The following is a 14,995-nucleotide window of genomic DNA, read 5'->3' on the forward strand; positions in this document are numbered from 1 at the left end:
TCTGTCTGCCAGGAGCCCTGGCTCTGTTTCTCCTATCGGCTGTGTTGGGCTTTAAGAACTTGAAATAACTTTGAAGCCAAAGAAATCACCTTTTCCTTCTGGTTTGATTGTTTTGGTTTTTTTTTTTCTTTCAGATGCTGGACTTGCTTCTGTGGATGTGTGCTGAGCTCTGGCTGCAGGGGACTGTCAGGCCTGAATGGCTGTGAGTCTGTGTTCTTCTCGCTGGGGAAGCGGAAATAGTTATTAATTAGACTGCAGAAATGTTTTCAGAAACCTTTCCCCTTTTCTGCCCTTTGCTGGTGGATCTTCTCTTTCTGCCTTTGAATTTACAAAGCTGTTCCCTGATGTCATTTCCCCTGCCTGAATTCCTTGCAGCTCCTAGCTGGGAAAAACTGGGATGATGTCCTGGGGATGTCCTTAGTGGAGGACAGAGGTGAGCTTTTGCCTGTATTTTTCTAATGTTTTCTAAAATTTCAGAGAGCTGCTGCTGCTGCACAAGTGGAGCCTTGTCAGCGAAGACCTGCATCTGCAGGAGGCCCCGCAGGCCCTGGCTGGGAAGTGCCAAAACAAAGAAGTGATCAGTAAGTGCTGAACTGCTTCCAGGAGGGCGTATTTTGTTGCAGCCGTTACAGACCAACAGTACAAGTGAGGCCAACTGCTCTGGAAACAGTACTAATGCCTTCTGCCAGCCTGATGGAGCTTGAGGGAGGAGGAAAGGAAATGGCAAGGCATTTTTCAGGTCTTCCTTGGGGTGAATTCTAAGCTTAGCACAATTGGGAAGCTTTGAGGAAACACAGTTTAAAAAGGGGAAGAGCTTTAAAATGAAACTTAGTTGCCAATCTCATGTCAGGTTCTGAAAAATGGTCTTCTTGAATCAAATCTCAGAAGAAATAAGCGGTGCCTGGAGGCTCTGTGCTCAAAGGTTTGAATGATTCTGAGTGTGGATGGGGATCTGAAAGTCACGTGTAAGTAAAACCAAAAAACACATCAAGCAAGCAAAACTGCAATAGTTGACTTTTCTTGTTGTCATCGTTTTGGAAGAAAGGAAAAATATGGGGCGAGAGGTGAGAGCAGGATCTGCAAAATCTCTGAGTTCTCCGCGTCTCCCTGAGGCTGAAGCCGTGTTTGCTGTCAACGATGGCAGAGTGGAAGATGCTAAAGACTGAAAACTTGGGGTTTTCCCCCCTGAATCCCAAGGCTCTGTCAGCAGCTGTGCCCTGTCTATCTCTTCAAGGAGTTTCCGGGTTTAGGAAGGCTTTTCCGTTCTTCCACATTTCTCTAGAACTCCACTCCAAAAGAACGGTGCTGTGTCCGTGTGGTGTTGGTGACTTTGTGTGAGTTGCTGTATTAAAGCCAATCGTTGGTAAGGGTTCTGAGCCTGCCTTGGAGAGCCCTTGGAGGTGGCAGCTCTTCTTTAATTTCCCTTGGTTCCTTTCATGCCTTTCAGTGATTTCTGCGAGGTGCACTGCAGTCTGCCTGAAGCCAGCACATCCTGTCTGTGTTTGAACTTGACTCCTGTTGTTTTTCCTCTTGCAGGGAGTTGGCAAAAAGAGGAGAGAGCCAGTAGGAAGTGAAGCCACTGGAAGGCCTTATCCCAGTCCAAGGTTCCCACTTCTCTCTCTGACTCCTGGGTAATTACCTGGCCATAACTGGACACAGACTGTTCCTTTGATTTCCTGCCTTTTCCAAGAAATCCTTACTGTCAGCCGGAGTGTGTTCCTGGTGTCCTCCTCCTCCTCCTCCTCCTTCTCCTGCTCCTCCTCCGCCTCCTCTGTTTGCCAAGGTGAATTTTGGTTATTGCAGGAATTCTGCCCAGAAATCCTGGCTGGCTGAGGGATCCTTGTGTCCCCTCGGGAATAAATCCCTGCGTCTCCTCAGCCCTGCTGGTTTGCAGTAGCGTTTGTACACCTTTCGCTGCAGCTGTGGTTCTTAATAACTGGAAGTCCATGGATTGCTGGGTGATTCCCATAAGTTCTCCTGTTTTGTAGGAGCTGCACGGTGAGGTCAGCATTCTGAGGGAGGCCCTGGCACAGCTGCCAAGGGCAAGGAACGTGGAGCATCCCGGGGCTTCTCCCGCCCGAGTTTCTCCCGGAGCGTGCTGCGTGTCGTGCCGGATGTTTAACCCGGGTTTGGGGTGTTCTCCTGCAGTCCCAGCTCTAACTGCTGCCCCCGAGCCCCGGCCTTGCTCTGTCCCAGCACTGAACCTGGCAGGTGGGTGTGCTTTTCCAGCCCTTGAATCCCACGGGCAATCCCAGATTCCCGGAGCTCCCCGAGGCACAGCCTGGCCTCCCTCGCTGGGAGCTGCATTTCAGTCTGCCTGGACCAAGGACATCCTGTTTGTAACTTTATTCCTGTTTTTTTTCCTCTTCCAGGTAGCTGGCCGAAAAAAGGAGAGAGCCAGTAGGAAGTGAAGCCACTGGAAGGCCTTATCCCAGTCCAAGGTTCCCACTTTTCTCTCTGACTCCTGGATAATTGCCTGGCCATAACTGGACAGAGACTGTCAGTTTGATTTCCTGCCTTTTCCAAGAAATCCTTGCTGTCAGCCGGAGTGTGTTCCTGGTCTCCTCCTCCTCCTCCTCCTCCTCCTGTTTTTGCCAAGGTGAATTTTGGTTATTGCAGGAATTGTGGCTCTTTTGTTCCACTGAAACTTGCCAACTCTGCTGAGAGTTTCAGATGTCAAATCCAAGTAAGATTGGAGTTTCTTTGCATTGGTACTCCCACAAAACACAGATCATTCTTGGATAGGAGTAACTGGACCTGTTGAATTCCCACTTCCCTTTAAAATTAGAGCAGAGGAAGCAGATTTTAAATCATCATTCCATGAACTTTCACCAACTTCATGACTCTTGCAAAAGTTTTCAATGTTAGAAATTCCTGAGCTTGTTTTCCAGGCAAGCTGGGATTTAGATGTTATTCCTTCCTTTTATTTGATGTTTTTCTCTCTGATTTTAGTAAGGGAATATTTTTTTTTTCCAATTTTCCATCCTAATTGGAATTTTTGTACCTTGTAGAGCACATTTCCAAGGAAATTTACCCAATTAATGTTGGTAAATCAGGAATTGTCCAGCACCATCTCCACAAAATTCTGTGATTTCCCAAGAAAACTTTGAAGTATTTATTTGCCACGATTCATCTCTTTGTAAAGTTCAATTTACTGCATTTTTAATTACATAAATGCCATTCAAACCTGAATCCAGGCCTAGCTGCTGTTCCTTGGACACAAGGGGCTGGTTCTTTCCTACCTTGGCACATTTGGGTGTTTGTCCAAAATGAGCTTCCCACTAAAATAGAATTTGTTTCCAAGCAAAAGTGGGAATTGTCTAGAAAACCTTCTGTTCTGGGGGGCACTGGGTTTGTTTCCCTTATTGCTGCATAATTGAGGAAAGCCATGGCGCTTTTTTAGGCAGTGGCAGGAGGTGAGAGCTGCATTTATTTAATTTTGTATTTTTTTTTTGTTGTCGTTGTTGTTTTTTTTTGTATTTTTATGCTCTTTTGTTGTGGTTTTTCTTGTTGTGTTTTGTGGTTTTTCAAAGACTTTTTCTTCCTTTTTTAATTTTTATTTTTTTTCTTTAGTTATTTATTTACTTGTTAAAACTACTTTTAGTTTTTTAATTTAATTTCTTATATAATTTTTTTCCACTTTTTTGTGACTTTCAAATTTTTTTCTTTTGGTATTTTAATTTTATTTATTATTTTCTATAGTTTTGGTTTATTTTTTCATGTTTTCTTTGTTCCTTTTTTTTTCCCCCCATACTCTTTCTTCCCCCGGGCGCCTGGGGGTTTGGCTGTTGGCAAGAAAGATGAGAAATGACCTCGGTGCCCGCTGGACGTCGGGATGTCATAGAGAGCGCAGTTGGCAAAAGCTCTGTATTTTCTGCTCCATAAAACTCCTGAAGGGAGAAAGCTGTGACCACCGTGGTGCCGTTTTTTCCTTCCCAGCCCCGACCAGGTCTCCTCCTACCCGTGCACAGTGTTACCAGCAGCAGCCTGCTGTCCAGGCTGTCGAGGCGTATTTCAGAGGGAGCAATAAAAACAAAGTAGACGTTTTATTTTGAACTCTCCGACCCTGCTTGTTTATTAGCAAAGAAATCCAAAACAAAGCGAACAAAAAAAGAAAACCCCCAAAATAAACTCCCCCGCAACCCACCAAAAAAACCCCATACAGAAAGAGAAAATATGCCCATATTATTTAAATAAAGATTAAAACTTTACCCCTTAGAAAACCAGGCTCATTTAATTCAAATTAATTGTGTTTCTGATGTGTTAGGTTAATGAATTCATCTAGTGTAAAATATCGTTTAAAATATAAACAAACGAATTTAAAAAATAATGAAAAAGAAAAATAACAAAAAGTATAGGATATGAAAAATAATATCAATAAAAAATACACAATATATTATTACATACTACACGTTTTATAAATATATATAATATACATAATATAAACATCTATAATGTACATAATCATATTTAAATGAAATGTATTATTATTTATAACATTACATAATAAATAATAAATTATTTTATATATAACTTTCTATATTTAATATCTATAATAAATATAATAGTATAATAAACATAATACATGATGTATAATGTCCATAATATAAAAGATGAATTGTAATGATGAATGTAAATATCAGAATCACAAAGATATAAAATATTGAAATAGAGCCTGAACGAAAGGCTTTTTTGTTTCGGTCTGGTTGCTGGCAGGGCTCTCGCAGGTGTGCTCGGGGGTCTTTTGGGCCGTTTATTCCGGAGGCTGTTCGCCAGGGCATTCCTGGGCACGTTCGTTTATGCCTCCGCTCCGCGCCGCCGCGCGGCAGTGCTGCCACCCTGTGGGCAGAGAGCGGTAGTGCAGCTGTCCCCCGTGCCCGTCCCGCCTGATCTGTGCGGCAATGCTGCCACCCTGTGGGCAAAGAGCGGTAGTGCAGCTGTCCCCCGTGCCCGTCCCGCCTGATCTGTGCGGCAATGCTGCCACCCTGTGGGCAAAGAGCGGTAGTGCAGCTGTCCCCCCCGCCCGTCCCCGACGCGCGTGGCAGCCCCGCACTGTGAGCTCGGGGGCGGCGCTGCCGCCCGCCCGCAGCTCGGGGCCGAAAGGGAGGGAAAAAGGCAAGGAGCCCGGGCGCGTGGCAGCCGGCTGCCTGCGCGCGCCACCCGGACCACAGAGCCGTCCGGGCGCGATTTTCCGCGGCGTTTGCGGGTGTGCGGACACGGGATGGGGGCTCAACCGCGCCGCTGCCGGCGGTCCATTGAGCCAGGCGCCTGTGCCAGCAGCGGGGGGGCACCCCAGCGAGTGCCCGCACTGAAGATGACGGTTCGACCGGAAGTGGCTTCAGCCTCAACCAGTATGGCGGCGAGGAAGAGCGGAAGTCCTGGCACGCTGCTCGCAACCTATTGTAACCGAGTGCAGCCGAAAGTAGCCGAGGCTTGACGAAAAGCGCCGACTTTCGGCCAGCAGTCGGACTCAGCCGAGGGCAGTTCGGGGTGATCCCGGACCGGTGCCCGCCCTCCCTGTCGCTTCCTCGGCCGGCGGTTCGAAGGCGATGTCGGGGGCCGCTGTGCCCGGAGCGGGAGCACTCGCTGTCGCTGCTGGAGCCGGGCGGCGGCCGGCCCGACCAGCAGCAGCGGCTGCTTTCTGTTCACACCCAGAAAGTCATTCCTCACCCCAGTTATGCTATCACAATTACTTCATTTTTGATCTGCAGTTACAGCCACATTTCTTGAAAGCTGCCCGGAAAACCTGGCTGGGACTCAGGTAAAGAAAGGGAGACTGACCGGTAACACCCCGCGGGGCCGCCGGCAGCGGCTCGGGAGCGCCGGGCGCGGGCCCCGGCTGCGGCAGTGGCGGCCGTGAGGGCTGTGCTGACAATGGAGGAGGGCGGGAGCTGCCGCAGCGCGGTTGAAGCGGAGCGGAGAACGGCCGGTCCCGGGAGAAGCCCCGAGGACGGCGGTGGCAGCCGCGGGGGGCGGCCCCGAGCGGAGCCGGGCCGGGAGCGGGCGGCCGGGGCTGCGTGGGGCGAAGGCGGTCCCGACGCGGGCACGGAGCCGGGGAGGAGCAGCGGGGCCGGCTGGGGCCGCCCGGCGGAGCCTTTCCTGGGAAGCAAAACCTGCGGTTTCTCCCACCTCGGCCCCGTGGCGAGGGGCAGCGCAGCAGAAGGGAGCAGCACCTGAGCGGGTGGGGCAGTGCTGGGGCGCAGGGACGATGCGGCTGGGGCAGAGCTTGCAGGCTTCTTACATTTAAATGAACGTGGAAAGCTGAGAGAGAGGTAGTATAAAAGCTCTGTGGGTGCTCGGACAGGTGAGACGTGACTCAGGGGAGGGAGTCGCTTTCCTGAGCTCCTGAAGTTCCATTTGTCTCTCTCAGGAGCAGATGTGAGAAGTTTCCTGTTTGGAATTGGGCTCCAAAAGGAAGGAACCTGAAGCTGCTTCTTTTGATAAATCCATAAGCATGGGAGGCTGTATGAAGCACACTGTTTTAAGTAGCCAGTAACTTCCATGGATATTTTAACTTTTAAAAATGGTGACTTTTAATTCCTCTGCACACTGATGATTTGGCTGTCCCACACAGGTTTCACTGAGGCTGTGAATTGCAATCCCGACCATCTTCCGGTTTCTGGTGCTTAGGGCTGTGGCATTTGGTGTGCAGAAAACATCCCAGGCTGTCCACCTAGGAACTGTATGGGCATTTCCACAGGTCCTCAGAGTGGGAAAAGGCCAAGAGGGTCGTAGTGGGACCTCTCTTTCTCCCAGGCCTGGGCATCCTCAAGACACCTCTAGATTGGTTTTTAAGTGTTTGTTGTTTTTTGTTTTCCAGCCCAGGACTAAGCTGGAGAAAAGGTGGAGAGTAGCAAGTGGGACTGCCATGTTAAGATCCATCCTTGGATTCCAGGTTCTCCCAATGGGTTTGTCCAAAGAAAGGAGGTGTTGGCAGTACCTGTTTGTTCACCTGTTGAGCTTGGAAGAGATGCTGAGCATGAAATTCCAGGGAAGCTGCACTTGTGTAGTGGCTGGAGTGAGAAGCATCTTGCCTGTCTTTCCCCACTGGTGTGCTGTGGTCATTTCCTCTCTGGGTCCTTGTTTCCCTCTTTGTCTCTGTATCCCTCTGTCCTTGCCATGTGTTTGGCACTCTCTCTTTTTCTCCATCTTTCTCCACGCCTCGTGTTCATGCTTATTCTCTGTGGCTTTGTGGTGCTCCCCGTGCCACTGTTTCCCATGGGATCCTTGTGTCCTGTTTGCTGTCCCTGTTCTTTTTTAATCCCTCTCCGTCGTGCTGCCCATCAGTGTACAGAGGCTGACTGGAGGGAGGTTCTTGTGCTGCAGGTTCCGTTCAGGAGGCTGGTGTGATTCAGCAAGCCCACAGTTTGAATTGCCCCCTCCATGTGGTCCAGCCAGCTGTGCCCAGTGCCCATCCTGGAGTGCCTTTTCTGTCAGCTCACCCGCCATCGTGCTGGAGACTGTCAGGCAGGTGCTGGGGTGCAGGAGGGGAGGGCAGGGGGCTGAGGTGCTGTTGTTGGGCAGGGCTTGCTCTTTCACCCACACCGAGTGGTGGCCAGGCTCAGCTGAGCACAGCAACTGGTGTTGGAGAGATGATGCCTGTCTCGTCTGTCTGAGCTGCCCCAAAGGCCGAGGACAGGGCTGAGGCTCTGGTGGTTTGGCTGTACGAGGCCCATGGCAGCACAGTCACCGCCCGGCTCCAGGCCTCCCTCCCCGTTACGGAGGCGATGCTGTGAGTCCCTGCAGAAGGGCTGGGGCATGTGGCGATGGAGATCAGTCCCTTCAGCCCTGTGCTTTGTCCCCCAGCTGTGACCTCCTGGAGCATCTGGCTGTGTGGGGCCACCTGCTGCTGGAGCCACAGGGCCTGAGGCTTTCCTTTGCAGCCTTTGTGTGCTCTCTGACCTCCTGGTCCTCCTGCAACCACCCAGGCCAACACTGTGAGCTCAAATCACAGACTGAGCTGTTCCCCATCCCGAGCGTTGTGCAAGGCAGCAGTTCCAGGGAACAGCAGTGTCCCCATGTCCTGCACCCAAGTGTTGCAGAGACGCGCTTGAACAACCCTGCTCCTCAGGGAAGGAGGACAGCTGCCCACTGCCCAGCCAGGGTAGGTGGTCTTGAGCGAGTTCTGAGTTCTTTAAGTGTGGACAAAGGTGCAGAAAGGCTGGTGTGCACAAGTTTTGCTCCAGCCATAGAGGTGTGGGGAGCAGCAGCTTCCACAGTGACTCCTGTGTTGCAGCCTTCATCTTGCCTAGCAGTGAGTGTAGAAACACACTCTACTCCCTTCCTTCTCCCTCTGCCTGTCCCTTGCACCACCCTTGCAGAAGAGGAAACACAAAAAAATCAAGAGGATTATGTAAAAACAAGCTGGAGCCTGTTTTTTTAACTTGTTTCCAGGTAACTGCACTGACCTTCCTCCTCCCAGGGGCTTTGTTGTAGTTGCTCTTTTAGTGTCTGCCTCTGAGCAGTATCTCACTCCTGGGACTGGGGAGGCTGAGCTTACCTTTATTTTTTGGGGATGAGGTGGAGGGGAAGTCTGCTTCAGCCCCTGTGGGGAAGAGACTGGGCACAGGGATTTATCCTTCCCATGAAAAGGCACGCACGGTGATTTCTACACAAAATACTTTATTAGTCAACTAAAAGCAGTGGATCCGCAGCCGGAAAGGGAAGAGGGAGAGGAAAGAGTCAGAGTCCAGCACAGCATGTGGTTTTCACCCTTTTCCCCTGAAATGCCTGTGGCCGGCCATAAAAAGCCCCACCACCAGGCTCAGCTTCTCCCTCCCACACTGGCAGGGTGCAACAGTAGCAAAGAAGCGTGAGGACAGGTACAGGGCAGCTCCGTCTGTGGCCAGGCCCTGCCTGAGCTCCTCTTGGCCCCTTAAATGTCCCTCAGGAGGTGGCAGCAGGTGACACTCACATGGCAGGGGCTGCACCTGGAGAAGGAAGAGGGAAATGAGGAGTCAGAGGGCATATCTGGCTCTGCCCCATGGGCTGTGGGAGAGCTCCCCACAGCCCCCACAGGGACTGCCAGTCTCACCTTTGGCCCTGCGAGCAGATGTCCAGCAGCTTCTTCTGACACTTGGAGGCACCTCAGGCAAGGCTGGAGCAGCAGTCACTTTCCTCCTCCCACGAGCACGTCCCTTCCTTGGCCCTTCAGCTACTGGCGATTGAAGGAGACACAGGAAGACTGATTCAGTGATCAGAATTTGATTTCACTGAGGTTTTCCAAAAGCTTGTATACCATTTCAGGAAGGTTAATAGTTTCTACTACAATAATTAGGTTAAAAGATCATACAAACAGCTCATGCATTTTACAGCATCTTTTTCGTAGGGGGTTGATTGAATCTCTCCTCTTCCCATAAACAGGTTTAATCCCATCTTCTGTAATCTCAAAGTTCTGTTTGTTCCTGCCATGGCATCCTGGTTATCAAACCAAGCCTGCAAATGAATGGTGAGCGGTCTGGGGCAGATGGAGGGAATGGCAGGGCTGTTTCAGAACTGCAGAGAGAGGACGGAGATGTGGGGGAGCTGCTGGTATTGCAGCATCCCTTCCAGCATCCCCCTTCCCAGCGTGCCTCCCACAGCACCTTCCCCTGCAGAATCCTCCCTGCTGCCACCCCTCCGGGCGCCTCACCTGCCAGCAGCACCTGGAACTTGTTGGCCGAGAGCATTGCAGGGACAGCTGTCATTTTCTCACACTCTGTCCCGCACACTGAAGGTCAGGTGCACCACGGGCTCATTGACCTCCTGCAAGTCGCTGGAGCTGAGGGTGTAATCCACGTGCCAGCACACTGAGCCCAGCTGGGTCAGTACGGTGGGGAGTGGGATGGTGTCAGCACCCCGGTTCACTCCAGCATGGTGATTTACACTGACCCCCACACTCCTGTTAAGACCCAACACCCCGCTCACACCTCAGGCTGCAGGCACTGAGCCAGTCCTGGAAGGGGCTCTGCTTCTCCTCAAAGGAATGGCACAAGGCGCTGGCATGCTCTGCTCTTGAGGGGAGACAAGAGAAGAACCCCTCTGCTCACACCAGACCTGAAGCTGCCAAACTCCACCAAAGCACCTGGGGAGGCCCCAGGGACTGATGGACAGAAGGGAGGTGACAGAGGACAGCACAGCAGCCAGCCTGCCCTCCATCTGGATGTGAAGGCAAGGCTGGGAACTGTCAGCAACATCCCAGCACGCCTGAGGAACCTTTGGGCAGTCCCAGCTGCTGCAGGTCACCTGACAGAGACTCACCATCTACCCAGTGCTTGGCCGCGCTGGAGAGGATGAAGCCGAGGACAGCAATGGTCGCCTTCAAATCCCCCGACTCTGCAGACGGGAGGGGGGGTGAGCTCTGTCACCTTGGAAAGGCATCCCCAGACACACTGCTGCCCATGCCTGGAGCATGGCTCCATCAGGGGATCGTGGTAAGGACAGCAGTGCTCACCTAACTTTGCATCTAAGGGCAGCTTCGGGATCTTGTCATACTGTGGGAGAGCAGAGCACCATGGTAAACACCAGCTAACACACTCACTATCAGTGTTAACACTAACAATTCTTACCTAAATATTAATACTAATAACATATGCATAATATACGCATATTATTACTACTAGAAGAGGCCGGTAGTGTTCTTAACGCTGAGGCTTGCATGAAGAACACGAGATTAAATAATGTTGCTGATTATGCCATTGTAGTGTTGAAGCGCTTGACCCCCCCTGCGGTGAGCAGCGGGCCCGCAGCAGGCGGGGGGCGGGCACTTGAGTATCTTGGCCAGGGTGCTGATCCTCCCAGCGCTGATCTCGGCCAGCACCCAGTCGGGCCGGCCCAAGTCCCCGCAGAAGCGGAACCGCTGCGGGGAAAGAGGCGCCCACAGCCGGCAGCGGGCTCTGCACGCGCCCCCGCTCCCCGCCGCCGACCCCCCTCCCCCCCACGTCGCCGCCGCTCCCTGGCCCGCGCTGCTACCGCAGAGTCCGCCTTGGCGACTCGGAACCGCTCCCGGCCGGGCTGCCGGCTACGCCCCTCCCTGCCCCGAGTGCCGACGGGCGCTCCGGTGGGGGCTCTGCAGGGGCCTTTCAGCCGGGACCGGGGCACAGGGAGGGTCGGAGAAGGGGACGGGGGTCTCGGGAGCGGGACCCCGGGCGACCGCGGACCCCCGAGCGCCCCTGGCTCCGCCCGCCTGAGCGCTCGCGCTCCCATTGGCTGCAGCCTCAGCTGCCAAGCCCCGCCAATCCCGGCCCGCCTTTCTCCGCCCCGTCCAATCACAGCCGCCCTTTCAATCCGGGCGCGGTCCCGCCCAGATCAGCCCGCTCAGTCGCGGCCCGGCCCCTCAGCCCGGTCCCGGTCCCCAGTTCGCCTGAGGCGTCCCTCCCGCCGCCCCGGCTTTGGGAACGAGCGGAGCCGTGCCTCCGCTGCCGCAGCCTCGGCAGGTGCTGCCGGGACCCGGGAAGGGCGGCGGGAGCTCCCCGTTGAGGTCCCGGCCGGGAGTTCTCCCAGGGAAACGGGGAGACGGCGGGGAGCGGGCGGAATGGCGGGAGCGGGGCGTGAGGGGACAGCGGGGGGTAGCGGAGCCGAGGGGGGCGGGAACGGGCGGGCCGGGATTGGCGGGCCGACACTGCGCTGTGATAGGTTGGGCTGGCCCGGCCGCCGCTGCCTCAGGTTGTGATTGGCTGGGGTGGCCCGGCCCTGGGGGATAAATAGCGTGCCCTGAGGGGTCTCGGCGCTAGTTCGGCGGCGGCGCGGAGAGCGGCGGGTGGGACTGGGCGGTCGGAGGAGCGCCGCCGGAGGAGCGCGGCTGCGCCAGGACGGGATGTTTGCGGCTTCCGGTCAGGGGAGCGCCGGTGAGCCCGCACGCGACTCCCGCGTCTGTCTGTGCTAGCGTGTGGGGACTGGCGGTGTCCTGGGGCAGCGCTGCCGGCCGTGCCCGGTTCTTTCCGCCGCGCCCTGCGTGACTCGGACGGCCGGAGGCTGGTGCGGGGCTTGGTGCGGCGCGGGGAGACCGGCTGGGGCTACCAGGGGAGAAGTGCTTCCGTGGTTTCTGGATACAAAGTAACGCTTAAGATATCAAAAATAAAGCTGCATTTTTTTCAGTTTTAATGTTTTATTTTGTTTAATTCGAAATAATTATGATTTTTTTCTTTATTACTCCGTTTCATTAATTTCGTCGCTTTATTACATTATTTTGGTTTATTTTTGTTTTCTTTTGCTAGATAGTTGTTGTTACTTCAGTAAAGGTTGTAGGGCTAAGGCTGAAAGACCGGTTGCGAGGCCAGTGGAGGCATAAAGCCCCAGGGTGTGGAATAAGGATCTTGGCACTAGAGGCCGGCCCAAAACAATGAGGAGCAATGGGAATGCTGGGGCTGGAGTGGATAAATGCCACGGGAGAAGGGGATGGAGCTGCAGCTCAGGGCCTGCAGGAGATGCCTGGGGGGTTGCCAGCCCTTGCCCTGTGGTACCAAGCAGAGGCTGAGGGTGTGGGGGTTCGGAGGGCACCAGGGCCCGAGAACCAACACAAGGGCACTTTTTGGGATGGGGGAGCAGGGGCCCAGTGGCTCTTCCCAGCCCCCGGTGCTGCCTGGGGGAGGTGAGGGGGGCCTTGGGGCAAGTGCTGGGCTGAGACCCAGCGAGAGGGGGAAGACAGATGTTGGGCTTCAGGTGCCAAGTGTTCCCAGGGCTGGGAACCCAGGAGGATGGGTGGTAGAGCTCCTAAGGACATTGAAGCGATGATAATAACTGACTTGTGGCCTTATCAACAGTCCTGAGCTGCAGGGAGAAGCAGTAGCGGCTTTTAGCGGCAAGCAGTGGGACGCTGAGGAGCTGGAGCTGAGACAGCAGAGCTGGAGGAGACACAAAGATGGTAGGGTTTGGGGTGAAACCCCTGTGGGGCTGGTCTAGGGAGTATGGAGCCGGGACGGGAACTGCGTGACTGGAGCTGAAATCACTGTAAGGGGGGGATAGAGATGGTAGAGCTGTTGCTGCAGTAAGGATTAGTAGGTTGGGGCTGGAATGTGGGTACAAGAGCTGTGCTGAAACAACACAGAGTTAGACCTAAAACAACAACCATACTCTGAGAACCAAAAGCAACGTTATTATGTGCCAGTGCTGGGAAGACATGGAGACAAAAGTGAAACAAGAGCTGGCAGTGAAATAAAGCCTGTGGGTCAAGAGCTGAAATCACTGGGGCAGGGAAGGGGACTCTCCAGGGCTCGAGCTCAAATCACTTTTAGAGTAACATAGGAACTTTAGGGCTGACGAACTGACTGTGAGATTGGTGCGCTGAAATGACTGTAGGCCTGTGATACTGATGTTGTAGCTGGGTACTGAGCCCAGAAATGGGAGAGAGGGTGGAGAGCTGAAAAGGGATTGCTGTAAGATTGCTCCTGAAATGCTGGTGCTGCTGGGATATTGCCCGTGTCAGGGATACCCACTGTAGGGCTGGGGCTGGGATGTTGACTGTGGGGTGGGCATAGACACGGTGGGGTCAGGGCTCAATGGCTGCTCAGCTGAGGCCAAGATGAAGACCCTGCCCCGTGGACGGTGGAGAATTTTCAGCTGCCAGAGTCGGAGGAATGCGCACGTGGAGCTGGAAGAAGCGAGCTGGCCGTGAAATAAAGCTTGTGGGTCAAGAGCTGAAATCACTGGGCCTGGGAAGGGGATGCTCCAGGGCTCGAGCTCAAATCACTTTTAGCGTGACAAAGAAATTCTAGGGCTGATGTACAGACTGTAGGATTCAGCCCGGCCCCACTCCCCTGGCCCGGGCTCTGCCCCAGTTCCCCAGCATCGGCACCGGCCCGGGCTCTGCCTGTGCGCGGCGTGGGCGCTGCCCCGCATCCCCGTCCCTCATGGTGCGGGAGAGGGCGGCTCGGGGCGGGCGGCAGCCCCGCCGCCTCACATGGTGCGGCCGGTCCCGGCTGGCGCCCTCGGGGCTGCCCTTGCCCCGCGGGCGGAGGAGGAGAAGGGGCAGAGGGAGGGCGAGGGCGGAGCAGCCCTGCCAGCGGCCGCGGCGGGAGCGGGTCCGGCGGGCGCGGGCGCTCGGGACGCGGGGGCGGCGGGGAGGGGACGGGAAGGGACGCGGGCTCCCGGCGGCGCCGTGCCGGGCGCTGCCCTCCGCGCACATCGCGCGGCCGGGCTGACTCAGAGCCGGCTGCACCTCGCCCGCCCTCCCCGGCTCTCCCCACCCCTCTCCGAGCAGTTCGCGCCTCCCTCTGCTCTAGAGACTCCATCTCACCGTCTCCCCCATCGTTCTCGCCTGGCAATGGTTGGAGGACTGTCACGGACTTGCACACACCGCGACTCGTGACCGCGTTTCCCCGCCTGTGTTTTTCCCGAGGCAGGTGCCAGGTGCTCCCCATCACTCCCCGTCCCCCGCAGCCCAACTTTCCTGCCTTGCCTGCTCCAGGCGCCCTCGGCCCTCGTGCCCGACCCTGCCAAGTCTGCCGCTGCAGCCCTTACACCTCGGCTCACGGGTCTCTGAGGGGACCCAGCTGGGACCTACGCCTGGCAGGATCTCTGGGTGAGGGATTTCAGTGGGCAAACAGCACTGACTCTTCCAGGCTGCAAAAGGACCTTCTCTCTTTCCTCACACCGGTGGCACCTCCTTGCCTCATCCCCGCAGCGTTCCGACTCCAGCGGGTCTTGAGTTTGAAGTGTGTAGGCTTGGCTTAAAACCTTCACTGCAAAGTGGGGAAACATCTTGAAGTTACTTTGAGAGAGTTCAAGTTGTTCCCTGTAATCTTTTGTGATACAGAAAAGTGAACCGGTGAGAAGTTCCAACAAATTGTCATTACTACCTGCTAAACTACCTTCAAATGTCATTTGGTGCTTCTTTTAAGGTATGAGGGACTCAAGGGGATAAATCAGGACACTCATTTCCCAGTTCCTGTAAGAGCTGTCCTCAGGAAAGAGAGCTTAGAACCAACTCTGGAAATGGGGAATGAAAGCATCTTTTCTTCCTGGGGCTGTGCTGGGGTGTAAAGTGGGTAAACATGAATATCCAAATGTTTACATCCTG

General features: G+C 54.4%; 1 long non-coding RNA gene across 5 annotated transcripts; it reads right to left on the reverse strand.

The window, feature by feature from the left end:
- Nucleotides 1-8,607: 8,607 nt before the first annotated feature.
- LOC136287481 (uncharacterized) lies at nt 8,608-11,208 on the reverse strand. 5 transcript variants are annotated; one of them, XR_010720166.1, is made up of 4 exons: nt 10,951-11,208; nt 9,632-10,472; nt 9,035-9,435; nt 8,608-8,930 (listed from the first exon to the last, which is right to left on the reverse strand). It is a non-coding gene; the product is annotated as an uncharacterized lncRNA (long non-coding RNA). The 5 variants fall into 5 exon arrangements; XR_010720165.1 differs by having other exon boundaries at nt 9,035-9,495; XR_010720163.1 differs by having other exon boundaries at nt 9,035-9,157; nt 9,297-10,472.
- Nucleotides 11,209-14,995: the final 3,787 nt, after the last annotated feature.

The sequence above is a fragment of the Chamaea fasciata genome, unplaced genomic scaffold (assembly GCF_029207755.1).
Source record: "Chamaea fasciata isolate MVZ Bird 193981 ecotype frontalis unplaced genomic scaffold, bChaFas1.0.hap1 SCAF_3, whole genome shotgun sequence".
Classification (NCBI taxonomy): domain Eukaryota; kingdom Metazoa; phylum Chordata; class Aves; order Passeriformes; family Sylviidae; genus Chamaea; species Chamaea fasciata.